This window comes from Bufo gargarizans, chromosome 3 (genome assembly GCF_014858855.1).
Source record: "Bufo gargarizans isolate SCDJY-AF-19 chromosome 3, ASM1485885v1, whole genome shotgun sequence".
NCBI lineage: Eukaryota > Metazoa > Chordata > Amphibia > Anura > Bufonidae > Bufo > Bufo gargarizans.
Genome location: NC_058082.1, coordinates 337,755,525 through 337,770,195, shown reverse-complemented (window position 1 = coordinate 337,770,195; position 14,671 = coordinate 337,755,525).

Genomic DNA, 14,671 nt, shown 5'->3' with positions numbered 1-14,671 from the left:
CAAGGCCCTGGTATTGTCAGAGTCCTGTATTGTCATTTTATATATGTGCTGCTGACAGTATTTAATAACCGGTTTTTTATTCAAGTATATGTGCCCAGAGATGGACTTCCTATGTGCAAGCCTCTGAGAGGTTAATTTATTATGGACTTATTTATTGTCATGGACTATCCTGGTTCTTTCAACATCCGCTGTGCCAGGTCAGCGCCCCCGTTCCACACACTATCCTGTGAAAAAGAGAACGACGCCCCTTGTCACCAGACTTCACCATTTCCAATTGGGTCTGATAAGAGTGTAATGGACATATATGTATGCATGCATGTGTCTTTCTCTATTTCAGGTCATGATTCCAGTTGGGCGGGCCCTGATGGAGTACGAGGTCGTACTCAGCTTAAAGCAGCGGGGTATGTAGTGTACGGGAGAGTAATACCCCGTCACTACAGAAGGGTCACTTGGGTATTGTCGTTCCCCCTGTATTTTTGGGGAGGTTGGTATAGAATATCTTATAATGTCATGCTATGTATTTTCCTGTTACTGTGAAACGTGCATTTGCAGGCCGGCTAGGGTGTAGTTCCAGCTCTGAGTCACTAGAGGGAGCTAGGGAACCCTAGGTTATATAAGGCCCAGTCAGGAAGTAGTAGCAGGAGAGACAGACAGTGGGAGCAGAGGTCAGAGATGATCCTGTGTCTGAGTGGAAGCCAGGCTATGGGCCTGTGAGAGCAAAGCAGGCCCCAAGCCTGCCGGCTAGGAGAGGGTAGTAAAGGCCCTGTAACCGGGTTCCGGATCCAAGGAAAAGGTTCCCCTCCTGAGTCATCATCCGTTTAGCTGAAGCAGCATAAGCCAGACACCAGCCAAGACACAGATTACCACAGAGGCCGATCAGATAAGCAAGAGGTACTCAAGATAACAGAGGAGGTACTAGATAAGGACAGCTTCAAGGGTACGCCAGATAAAGGGCATTAGACCTTGGAGGGAAAGTCACGTGTAGCGGGACCAGTCAGGAATAGTGTGCAAGCCGCCTGTACTGCATCTCCTGCAATCAACACTCTGTATTATACATTGCTAAGACCGGCCATTCTGTAATTCCCAAGAACCACCTGTATTGCTACAAGAAACCAACCGTCTTTCATGGAACTGTGCTGTACCTGTGTCCATGTATTATCCTGACTGATATTCAGTAAAAGTTCCAGTTTTTGTTGGCTATCCTGTGCTTGCTTCATTCTTCCACCATACTTTACACGGCGTGTCACCGTTTAATTGACACTGGCGTCACGAACTTTTAACATCTGCCTGTTCCTGTATTTGCCCCAATTGAAGACGACAGTGGATCCCAGGTTAGTGGTCAATCTGCACTACAAAGCCCAGCATACACTACTGACCCCCTGGGACACTGCACTAATCCATTCTGTTAGCTGTAGAGTTACTGTGCATCAGTATTACAGGTCACTGTCACTTTTAGGCAGATTGGCCTGGGTATACCTAATTTATAGCGATTTGTGACAAATGAATTCATAATGAATTCAAATTTCTTGTCGAACTTCATCAAATCGAATTTTTCAAAACTTAACTCATCTCTAATTAAAGTTATCTCTAATAATTAAAGTTATTATGCAATTACAAAGCAGGTTCCAGTTAGGTAACATGCCTCTCATAGCATGTAACTGAATATATGGCTTGTGTAGAAGCCAAACAGATGATAAGAATAGCAGTGGAGCACTGTGATGATATAATTCTTGCATGAATACCCCATTTATCCCATAAACTTGCAGTCGGTAATTTAGAGCTATTCATTCAACATTTTAGGTGTGCCTGCTAGTTTCTTACATATGCAACCTGTTTCACCACATTCTGCAACTTCTTTTGAACAGACATCATCCAGCATGTCTTTCAGTACCTGTGGGCAGAATCATCTCAAACATTTAGCATGTCATAGAGACACAGACATTTTGGTAGGGGTCTGTATCCTAATACCCCCACAGATCTCTGGAACTAAGGGGTAAGAGAGCCCCTTCACTTTTTTTTTTCAGTTTTTGTATTGTCTGCTGGGAGAGACGTTATAGACTGTAGACTTTCTATGAAACTGTACATCTCCAGGAAAGCCAAAAACACTCCATTCAGAGCATAATGGATTCCCTCACATGCAGCAGAATTTGTTGCTGAAAATGTCAGTTCTGTTCCTCTGGATGGGCCTTGAAGAAATCTGTTTACTTACTGCCAAAACAACCCAATTGAAATGAATGGAACCAATTTTCAGCTGAATACATTTTCTGCAACAAAATGTGCTATGTATAAAGGTACTCTAAAGGGGCAAAGAATGCTTCTGCCCTATTGTTCTAATGACCATTAAGGGTCTCAGTACACAAACCCCACCGATTAAAGTCACTTTGACATGTCAGATATTTTGGAAAGAGCAGGTCTATGTATTTATATCTTGATATATTAAACCCAGGTTTCGGACTGGTCCTAGGGGAACAGGTAAATCCCCCGGTAGGCCCTTGTGCAAGGGTGGTCCTCTGAGCAAGGGTGTGTCCCCATTCCCTCACCCTATGTGCAACAATGATTTTGCTACTGAGAGAAAAACATGTGATTTATATTAAAATGAGAGCGCTGATTCCAAATATGAACTCAGAATTTGCCTGACACATCTCGATTTTAAGTTAGACATGCAAAGCCTATTCAGTTATAATATTAATGCATTATATTGGAAATATATCAATGGACATGTCCAGACCTGTCCGGACGCACTCAGGCTGATGTCAGCATTAAGTATAAGGCAAGCTGGACAGATTTTGATAAAGTGATCTGTTATAGTGCTATCAGTTTTGAAACTTAAGATGGATAAACGCAAATGTGTTAACAATCCAGACAATTTCTGCTACATATGTGGCAAATACACTACTTATGATCAGCGCAAGATTCTGACAAAGCGAGTGCATCTTGCTTACAAGTATTACTTTGACTGTAAAATTGGAGATCAAGATAAAAGCTGGGCACCTCATGTTTGCTGCACTGTGTGTTACTCTGGGCTAACACAGTTGTTGAATGGTAAAAGGAAAGGTATGGCTTTTGCAGTGCCTATGGTTTGGCGTGAGCAGAAAAATCACCATTCACACTGTTTGCATGACTAAAATCACCGGATATTCACCCCAATGGGTTAGAAGGCAGCCCGATGCCGTGCAGAGGCTGCCCAATGCCTTGCACGGCATCAGGACCTGCCTCCAGGAGATCCAGGCTGCATCTCCTAGGCAACCTGTTAGTGTATTGCTCAGCGTAATACACTGACAGGCAATGCATTACAATACAGCTGTATTTCAATGTATGCAGAGGGGATTAGACCCCCAAAAGTAAAGACCCAGAAATTAAGTTTTTAATTTTTAGAATATATAAAAAATAAAAAAATATAAAAAAGCCCCTTTCCACTGATATATATATATATATATATATATATATATAAAAGAATATACACACATATTAGGTATCGCCGCGTCTGTAACGACCGCTCTATAAAAATATCAAATGATCCACCCCATCCGATAAACACCGTTAAAGAAATAAAAAACTGTTTAAAAAAAAGGCATTTTTGATTTGTCACATTACATCACAAAAAGTGCAACACCAAATGATCAAAAAGGCGTATGCCCCCCAAAATGGTACCAATAACCTTTATCTCATCCTGCAAAAAAAAAAAGAGCCCCTATATAAGACAATCGCCCAAAAAATAAAAAAAACATGGAGAACATGGAGACACTAAAACATATTTTTTTTTTGTTTCGAAAATGCAATTACTGTGTTAAAGTGAAATAAATTAATAAAAGTATACATATTAGGTATCACTGCGTCCATAACAATCGGCTCTGTAAAAATATCACATGAGTTAACCCCTCATGTGAACACAGAAAAAAATAAAAAATAAAAACAGTGCCAAAAAAAGCAATTTTTTGTCATCTTACATCATGAAAATTGCAACACCAAGCGATCAAAAAGACGTGTACCCCAAAAATAGTACCAATAAAACAGTCATCTCATCCCGCAAAAAATTAGCCCCTACCTAAGACAATCGGTCAAAAAATAAAAAAGTATGTCTCTCAGACTATGGAGACACATAAAACATGTTTTTTGTATCAAAAATGCTATTATTGTGTAAAACTTAAATGAATAAGAAAAAGTATACATATTAGGTATTGCCACATCTGTAACGTCCTGTTCTATAAAAATATCTTGTGAACTAACCCCTCAGGTGAACGCTGTAAAAATAAATAAAAACTATGCAAAAACAATTTTTTGGGTCACCTTGCCTCATAAAGTGTAATAATGAATGATCAAAAAATCATATGTACCCAAAAATGGTACCATTTTCCTGCAAAAAATGGTACCCCAAAAAATTTTCCTGCAAAAAATAAGCACCTGCACAAGATTGGCAGAAAAATATAGGGCGTTCAGAAAATGGAGACACAAAAACATATTTTTTTTCAAAAATGCTTTATTATGTAAAACTGAAACAAACAAAGTAGGCATATTTGATATCACCGCGTCCGTAACAACCTAAAATAATAGCGCATGATCTAACCTCTAAAAATAGCGCATGATCTAACCGTTCAGATGAATGTTGTAAAAAATAAAAACAGTTCCAAAACCTTGCCTCACCAAAAACTTAATATAGAGCGATTAAAAATCATATGTACCCCAAAATAGTATTAATAAAACTGTCACCTTATCCTCTAGTTTCCAAAATGGGGTCACTTTTGAGAGTTTCTAGGGGTGCATCAGGGGGGCTTCAAGTGGTGTCTAAAAAACAGTCCAGCAAAATCTGCCTTCCAAAACCATGCGGCAGTCCTTTTCTTTCTGCTCCCTGCCGTGCGCCCTTACATTAGTTTACTACCACATTTGGGGTGTTTCTGTAAACTACAGAATCACAGTAATAACTGTTGAGTTTTGTTTGGCTGTTAACCTTCGGTGTGTTAAAGAAAAAAATTGATTAAAATGGAAAATCTGCCAAAAAAGTGAAATTTAGAAATTTCATCTCCATTTTCCTTTAATTCTTGTGGAACACCTAAAGGGTTAACAACATTTGTAAAATTAGTTTTAAGTAACTTGAGGGGTATAGTTTCTACAATGGGGTCATTTATGGGGGGGTTTATATTATGTAAAGTGACTTCAGACCTGAACTGGTCCTTAAAAAGAGGGTTTTGGAAATTCTCATTTTTTTTAGAATTGCTTCTAAACTTCTAAGCCTTCTAATGTCCCCCAAAAATTAAATTACATTTGCAAAATGATGCAAACATAAAGTAGACATATAGGGAATGTTAAGTAATGAATATTTTATGAGGTATCACTTTCTGTTTTAAAAGCAGAGAAATATAAATTTTTAAAATTGCTAATTGAAATATATTGACTCAAATTTATGACTGTCATGAAGTACAATGTGTCACGAGGAAACATTCTCAGAATGGCTTGGATAAATAAATGCTTTCCAAAGTTATTACCACATAAAGTGACACATGTCAGATTTGCAAAAAATGGCCTGGTTAGGAAGGTGAAAACTGGCCCGGGGTAGAAGGGGTTAAACCAGTACCACATCATGTAGAGAATCCAGTGCCTTCCCCTCCCACAGCAGGAACTGCAATTGAAACAGACGGTTCTGATCCTAGTGAAGAAGAAGATGTTGAGTGTCACAATGTATTTCTTGATCCAGAACAACTGGAGGGTCAGCCGCACTTGCTGAGCCAATCAGATTTAGATGATCTGGTAAGAAATCTGTCATTAAGACAAAAACGGTCGGAAATGCTCCAAACCCAGACACTGTAGCGTGTCTATAACCGGAGGATCAATTCCTCGGCATGCGGTCCACAGATAACGGCAATCCCTAGCAAAAAATGCATACAATGGAGGATGCCGGTGTGGACCACATGCACCACAAGAACATCTTACACAAAATGATACATTATGCAAATGAAAAAATATATACAGTACATACACAAATCACTGCAAAAAATGCACCAAAATGATACGCAACTGACAATACTAGCTAAGGCTACTTTGACACTAGCGTTCGGGTGTCCGCTTGTGAGCTCCGTTTGAAGGGGCTCACAAGTGGCCCCGAACGCATCCGTCCAGCACTAATGCATTCTGAGTGGATGCGGATCCGCTCAGAATGCATCAGTCTGGCGGCGTTCAGCCTCCGCTCAGCAGGCGGACACCTGAACGCTGCTTGCAGCATTCGGGTGTCCGCCTGGTTGTGCGTATCCGTCCAGACTTACAATGTAAGTCAATGGGGACGGATCCGCTTGAAGATGACACAATATGGCTTAATCTTCAAACGGACGGATCCGCTCTGAACGCAAGTGTGAAAGTAGCCTAATTCCTCAGGCCGATGTTAAAAGCTGAGAACTTTGCCAATATCTTCCAGTCAGGAACATATTGGAGCCCCTCATGCACCACGTCACGGTGTCTCAGCACGCATGGGGTCCTACCACTCAACTGCCGGTGGTGTGTGAACAGGGTCTGAACAGTGCTAGAACCAACTCACAGCCAGACTCTCCAGACTGGGCAAGAATTTACTTGGGCCCCCTGGATCCCGCCTTCCCACACCCTAGCATGCAATCACGCCCTCCACAACACACACAAAAATAATAATAATCCACACACTTCGTAGAGTAAACCGCAGATTGTAGATATGCCTTTTCTTGTCCGCAAAACGGACAAGAATAGGACATGTTCTATTTTTTGGGCGGGGCCACGGAACGGAGCAACGGATGCGGACCCAAACAACGGCCGTGTGGATGAGGCCTAAGCACATGCAGTCTTATGAGTGCTCCACACCACACCCCTGTCTTGCAGCCTCACAGGAGTACAGGACCAGTATCTGTACACGTATGTATGGCATAATTGGGATGCACATCACACATGATATGACACAGGTCTTTACCAGGCTGCAGGCCAGCAGACACATTATTATTGCCACACGTGTCACATGCCACTACTGACTGTACAGCCATTCAGAATTCAGACAGTTCCACTTCCTTCAGAAAAGCGAGCCTGCCGTGCACTCCAGCGACTTACAGAGAGGCAGTGGCGTTGCTATGGATGGCTGGTGTCACCCTTTGCTCAGGGGGGCCCTCATGGTGTGGACTTGTCATTTTTTCTAGGGAATATAGTTTAACTGTTTATGTGCAAAAGAGAAAAAAAAGAGGTCACTAAGTCAGCTCCAATCAGATATCTGCATAGACCCAGAGTCTTGGTCTATGTGCAGATATCTGATTGGAGCCGACTTCTTATTTTCTCTTTTACACATAAATGGTTAAACTATATTCCTTAGTGAAAATGACCAGCCCCCCCCGAGCAAAGATTAGTAAATGTGGCAGGTGGTGGCCCCAGGCCACAGTTCAGCAGCAGAGTCAGACAGAGAGAAGAACCCAACCCCTTATGTCTCCTGGGGCTCTCTATAATAACCCCCCACTAATTTATGAATGGTCGGATCTGGGGTTAATTATTAAATCAGATTCGGTGACCTGACCGGTTTCTTCTAATATAAAATAAAGTCTCTCTCTCTCTCTCTATATATATATATATATATATATATATATATATATATATGTGCAGCGTGCCACTGCTTTTTGCTTTACCTTACCTCCTCAGTCCTCCCCTCTTGACGCGGCAGTGGCAGGTCTGGCTGGCTGACTGTAACTTAAGGTACTAATAGGTAGGTCAGGTGACGTGAGTAAGTCACTGGTCTGGTTCTTGTCTGGTCACGTGAGGCCGTGACTCACCACCGCCACCCAATCCCTTTAGCTCCGGACCGGAGGCGGTGACTTAGTCCCTGCAGCTGGCTGCTCCACCGTGGCGCCACTCACCAGGCTGCGGTGAGTCACACACCCCCTTTTACCACGTGACGAGCGCCGAAGTGCTTCGCTTGTAAGTTCAAGTTGTTCTAGTGAAGACTGCTGCGCTGCTGCATAGACAGTCAGAGTCAGTGAATCAATGGGAGACTAGCCCTGCGACAAAGACGGCCCTGGGTATCACCAATGCATTGTGAGGTAAAATAAAGCTGCGAGCCACACCCACAGCAGACCATGTGACACAGAAGCTACCAGGTGCAAAAGAATGTTAACAAAATAAAGTGGCACATTCCATACACGAAAAGACAAAAACTCACTGAAAAAAGTGGCCTAAACTGGTGAAAATGCTCCAAACCCAGACACTGTAGCGGCTCTGCTGTTCTCCAATGTACTCTCCAGATGCACAGAGAATTGCATTCATTACTACCTAAGCTAAGTGTACCCAGGGCTACCTACCTTTCGAGTCCTCCTACATTTACAATGAGAACCCCCATGTCTTTCGCTGTTATTTACTTATTTTACTCACTTATATAGCATTGACATATTCTGTAGCGCATTGCAGACATTATCATTGCAGTTCACAATCTAAGTCCCCTATTAATATGTATTTGGACTGCAAGAGGAAACCGGAGTACCCGGAGGAAACCCACTCAAACAAAGGGAGAACATACAAACTCCTGGACATTCCTAGTATGCCAGTCCTGGACTAGCTGGCTATTGACCTAATGGTTCCTCTGCCTCAGTTCACTCAAGAGTTTAATTACTGCAAGCTTTTCACATATGGAACAGTGTATATTTTCTCCCAATCTACCCTTCTCATAGTCAGCGCACCTATCTCTGCCAATACCAGAAAAAGTATGAATGTCAAGAATAGGACACCTCAAGCAACAGCTGCATTCAAAACCTTAAAGCAAACCTTCTCCTCTACCTCCATCGTGCACCGCCCTGACAGTTCTTCCTGAAAGTGGATGTATCTTCAGTAGTAGCTGGAGCAATGCTAGCCCAGAAGAGCACCATTGGAAAGACCCAGATATGTGGTTTCTTCTTCAAGACACTCCCTTCTACTGATAGTACGTAAGAATGTGGTTAATATGCAGATGAGAAATCCAACTTCACCAATTTCCTATATTTTTGGAAATTCTTAAAAATATAAGCATTGCTTCTAAAATTCTAAGCCTTCTTTTTCATTTCATTTTCATTCTCTTTTTATTAAATTTGTAATAAAACCAAAAATTGACATGGAAATAATATATAACAGTACTGCAGGTACAGAGAGAGCTGAGATGATACAACATCTGAGTACAAGGCACATGAGTAAACAATGTATAGATAAATGTTTACCCTGCACAATTATAATTACCACGCTAGTACAAGCTAATAAAGACTATGTCAGTACAATAAAGAGTGAGTGTATATCTTAATTGGGGTGGGCGAAGAGGGGAGGGAAGGAAAGGGAAGGTGGGAGGGGTTGAGGAAGGATGAAAAGCTTTTGTATTTCAGATCAGTCCATGATAATTTAAGATACTGAAGCAATCTGTTGTAAGACTAAAGGAGTTGACGGTAATCAATCCAGTCTAAGCCTTCTAATGTCTTAAATAAATTACATTTATAAAATGATGTCAACATAAAGTAGACATATGAAAAATGTAAAGTAATAACTATTTGTGAGGTATAACCATCTGCCTTAAAAGCAGAGATATTTTTTTTCTAATTTTCAGGAAATTTAGGATTTTTTTTATACTGTAGGTGATTTATATTGACTCAAATTTACCACTATTATGAACTACAATGTGTGTCACAAGAAAACAGTCTCAGAATGGCTTGGATAAGTAAAAGTGTTCCAAAGTTATTACCGCATAAAGTGACAAGTCAGATTTCAAAAATTTGGCATGGTTCTTAAGGTGAAAAATGGCTTGGTGCCGAAGGGGTTAATATAGCACACAAACAAATAACCTACATTATAAATAAACATTGGCATATGTTGAAAGATGATAAAACGATAGGCACATGATTACTGGTGAGATCACCTATTGAATTTACTAGAGCACAGAATCTGACTTCATGGGTAGGGATGCAGTTTTTTTTTCGGTGTGCTATATGCAAATGGTGTAAGGTTGTTTAATTTTTTCATAAGACAAATATGTTTAACCTGTAACAGTATAGGAGTAATATACATCATAGAATGTGGGTGTCACGGTCACGTACACACACAAGCAGGGGGGAGGATAGTGACCACTGTGCTCCACCCTCATCCCTGGCCCTGCCTACTTGCCTCGCAAGTCCTAAGGACAGGGGACAACTGGACGGCAGTCCCTAGCTAACAGTACGTACTGGGAGGACAAACAAGACGAACAACGGATAGTGAACGGACCGAGTCAAAACCAAGAGTGCGATGTAGTACCAATGGAGTAAGCAAAGAATAGTCAGGAGATGCTGGGGTCAAATACCAGGAGAGTAATACGGAATGAGAAAGAACAGGTCTGGTCACAAGCCGAAGGTCAAGCCAAGAGGTCACGTCATAAACAAGGAACAAGTAGGAGTGGGTCAAAAACAGGCACGGGTCAAATCCAGATAGCACAGGTAACTCTATAGTAGCTAGCCTTGGACAATTAATCACAGGCAACCTGTGGCTAGCAGGTTGCCTGTTTATATACTGAAGGGGAGAAGTCATGTGACGTGGCCAGGGCCACATGACCTCCCACCATGTCTGACGCCGAGCGCTGAGTGGCCAGCTCGGTGCTCAGCCCCTTATGCGTAACTATGGGAACAGGGGACGCCGGCCACACAGAGGAAGCATGTGGCCGGGTGCCCTCCGCCCCCTATTGCCCCAGCAACCGATATGACCCCCCCTTCCACAAGGGGCCTCTGGACCCAAGGAGCATGGGAGTGACTTCTCCGGGTGTTCACAGCGGAATTTCCTTATTAAATCGGTCGCATGCATCCTATGCACTGGTACTCAGGACCTTTCCTCAGGTCAAAACCCCTTCCAATGGACAAAGTACCGAAAAGAGTTCTGGACCTTCCTGACATTAAGAATCTTGGACATGATAAATTAATCTTGACCTTCTACCTTCACAGGAGAAGGAGGTGATTGTGAAGGAACCACGGGAGAAATGTATCTCTTTAACGGTGATTTGTGAAATACATTGTGGATGCGAAGGGAGTCAGATAATTTCTATCTAAAAGACACAGGATTAATAATTTCAATAATCTCATAGGGTCCAATGAAACGCGGCACAAATTTTCTGGAAACCCCTTTGTCACGAGTTGGAGGTCCCAGGAGAGACCTCTGCGTCATCAAGCAAAAACATACAGCAATACGGTACAGTCACAACAGAGTTTATTGCACAAACAGAATCCAAGGAGGGAAACACAGGGAAATTGAGAGCTATATGAATCGTCAGCACAGTGGGCGGAAAACCCCCACTGTCTAGTAATACTCCAGAGGGGCGTGACTAAGCAACTCCTGGTATTCACTAGGGCCCCAGATGGTAGGGTTAGGCTTTGCCGCAGGGAGTTGCCAGGGTCCACTCTGGAGTGTGAACTAGACAGTGACAACAGGAGCAAACGGACAACAGGTACCAGAAGGTACCGACGGTAGATAGGCAAACATAACAAACAGGCAACTAAAAACACAAGCAGGAGTTCACACAAGGGAACAGGAGTGCCAATGAGCAGAGAAGGACTAGTTCCATCAGTGGTATACTGCGTGGCCTTGCCCATAGCACTCTGCAGCAAGGGCTTGCTGAACAGAGACATATGAATACACACAAGGTGACTCAAACATAACTGGCAGAACAGACAACAGAAACACAGGAAAGAGGAGGGCAATGAACAATTAGGAAACCCACAGAGCACAGACAGACACAGATCCCATGGGTCAGCAGCATGGGAGAATGAGTACAAACAAGGAGCAGGACAAGACAACACACACCAGGGGAGCTCATCCAGAACTGAGGAAACCTCAGCCTTATATACAGGTTCCATGGGTGCAGCAGAGAGGCCACACCCATGCAGCAGACAGAGAGGATTAACTCCAGATAGGAACACAGGGGAGTTAACCCATAAAGAATCACAAAGAACACACAGAAATGAAACTGCAGCGAGGAGCGCCGAACGAGCAAGGACGGAAGGTCACCGCCAGAGTTAGTTGCTGTGACACTCTTTCAAAGAAAGATTCTTGGTAGACGGCCACACATTGTCACCGACCTCAAACTTAACTCCCTTGGAGCGTCTCTCATCAGCTTGCTCCCTCTGACTCTCCTGGGCATGTTCCAGGTTCATTAGAACCTGGGCCCAGACTGTGCACAGTTCTGAAGTAAAAGTATCTGCCTCCGGGTTGGATGAGGACACTGAAGGACTGGAACTAAAATGAGGATGGAAGCCCAGGTTACAGAAAAATGGAGACAGTCCTGTGGACGAGTTCACCCGATTGTTGATGGCAAACTCCGCCAACGGAATGTATCTCACCTACTGATGCTGATTGTCAGACACATAACATCTCAGAAATTGTTCAACCGCCTGATTCAAGTGTTGCGTCTGTCCATTGGTCTCAGGATGGAAGGCTGACGAAAAGGACAAAGAAATTTTGCACCTTTGGCAAAAGGCCTCCCAAAACTTAGAGACGAACTGCACTCCCCTGTCAGAGACAATATTTTCGGGAACTCCATGCAAGCGTACAATGTGGTCAATAAACAAAGATGCTAGAGTCTTGGCATTAGGGAGCTTAAACAGAGGCACGAAGTGCACAATTTTACTAAATCGGTTGACCACTAGCCAAACCATTGACTTCCCCTCGTAGTTTGGCAAGTCTGTAATAAAATCCGTGGAAATATGTGACCAAGGCCTGCATGGAATGGGTAGGGGTCGTAATTCACTGGCAGGACGCATTCTCAGAGTTTTAGATCTGGCACATACCTCACATGCAGACACATAAGAATGGACATCTCTAGATAAAGTGGGCCACCAGAAAGACCTAGACAGGAGTTCCTTAGTGGCATCGATACCGGGATGGCCACACAAAACAGAGTCATGGCACTCACCCAACAGGCGGAGACGGAAGTGCCCAGGAATTAATAACTTATCTGAGGTTGTCTGAGCAGGGGCAAGATGTTGTGCTGAAGCGATTTCAGAATAGAGGTCTGCAGATATTGATGCCAAAATTATATTAGTCGGCAGGATGGGTTCAGGAGGGGTGTCAGGAGGCTGGAAGGCATGAAAGCTTTGGGACAAGGCGTCCACCTTGATATTCTTACTTCCTGGCCTGAAAGTAATAGAAAAATTAAAACATGTAAAAAACAGGGCCCACCTGGCTTGCCTTGGATTAAGGCATTTAGCGGCTTCAAGGAATACCAAATTCTTATGGTCAGTAAGAACCATGACACAGTGTTTAGCCCCTTCCAAAAAATGTCTCCATTCCTCAAATGGCCATTTGATTGCGGTTCCCAATTTCATAATTCCTCTCCGTGGAAGAGAATTTACGTGAGAAGAATGCACATGGTCTTAAATTAGTGAGGTTGAGAGATCCCTGAGAAAGAATAGCCCCCACTCCATCCTCAGATGCATCCACCTCTACAACAAAGGGTTCCTCTGCCCCAGTCTTGATTCAGCCGGATCCATTCTGAAAACACCTTTTAAGAGTCTCGAAAGCCATAAGAGCCTCAGGTGGCCAGTAGAAAGATCCGTCCCCTTTTTGGTTAGGTCGGTCAAAGGTTTAGCAATTGCAGATTTTTTTTTTTAGAAACTTACTGTCACGAGGGTGTCAAGAGCCACGTCTGACTCCGTTATACCCGGGGTCAGGAAGTCGCAGCGGGTGGCTGCGCGCTCTATGTCTAAAGATCATGTTGTTTCTTAGTGATTGTTTTCTGTGTTTGCCTTGCAATCCTTTTTGTCTCACTCAGGGATCCGTAGCTTCTCCTCCTCAGCTGTTTCTTGTCTGCCACTCCCAACCTCCTTATAGTCTCCTCTCACACTTCTCTAGTTGCCAGTTATAGAGCTTCCTGCCTGGACTTCTATACTGACCCACTGGAGCTGTGAATCCTGGTTGTTGTTCCAGAGTGCTACCCTCCGGATCCCTGTTGGGCTTTTTGTTGTCTCCTGTTGTCGCCCACCTGGGATTATATGTTGAGTCTGTATTGTCTGTCCTCCCCTTGGTGTTTTCCTTTAGAGCTAGTGGTGCGGACTAGTGTTCCCACCGCCCTGTTCACTATCTAGGGCTCATCTTAGGGAAAGCCAGGGTTTTAGGCACGTGATCGGCGTACGGGTGAGGAACCCGTCTAGGGACGTCAGGGCAGCCAGGTGCCAGCCGCAAGGTGAGTCAGGGGTCACCACCTTCCCTCTCACTTGGGCAGGGCCTTCCTCTTTCCCTCCCTCTGTGTCACGTATGTGATAGTCACGCCGATCGTGATACTTACGATAGTAATTAGAAAATCCTAAAAAACTTTGTAATGCTTTTAGGGAAGAAGGCCTCACCCAGTCTTGAATTGCCTGAACCTTCTTAGGACCCATTTTAAATGAATGTGGAGTAAGGATTGTGGCAAAACCAACCTCGCCACGGTGTTTTGGAGGGGGCTGTTTGCCAGCCTCCTGCCCTGGGATTATGGTCCGTTAAATTATTGGGTCTTAAGGCACTTGAGACGGAGCCCTCTGTCCCTGGATTGCATCATTTGCCTTACTTGCTTGGATTTTACTATTCCCATGGTGAGAACAATGGATGAAGCACATGGTGAGAACAATAGATAGCGGCCATTTTAACTCAGACACTGTTCTGACTTTTCAACACGGTGCTATCTTGCCTGTATTTGGTGCACAGAGACATCATTCAGTAGTTTGAAACTACC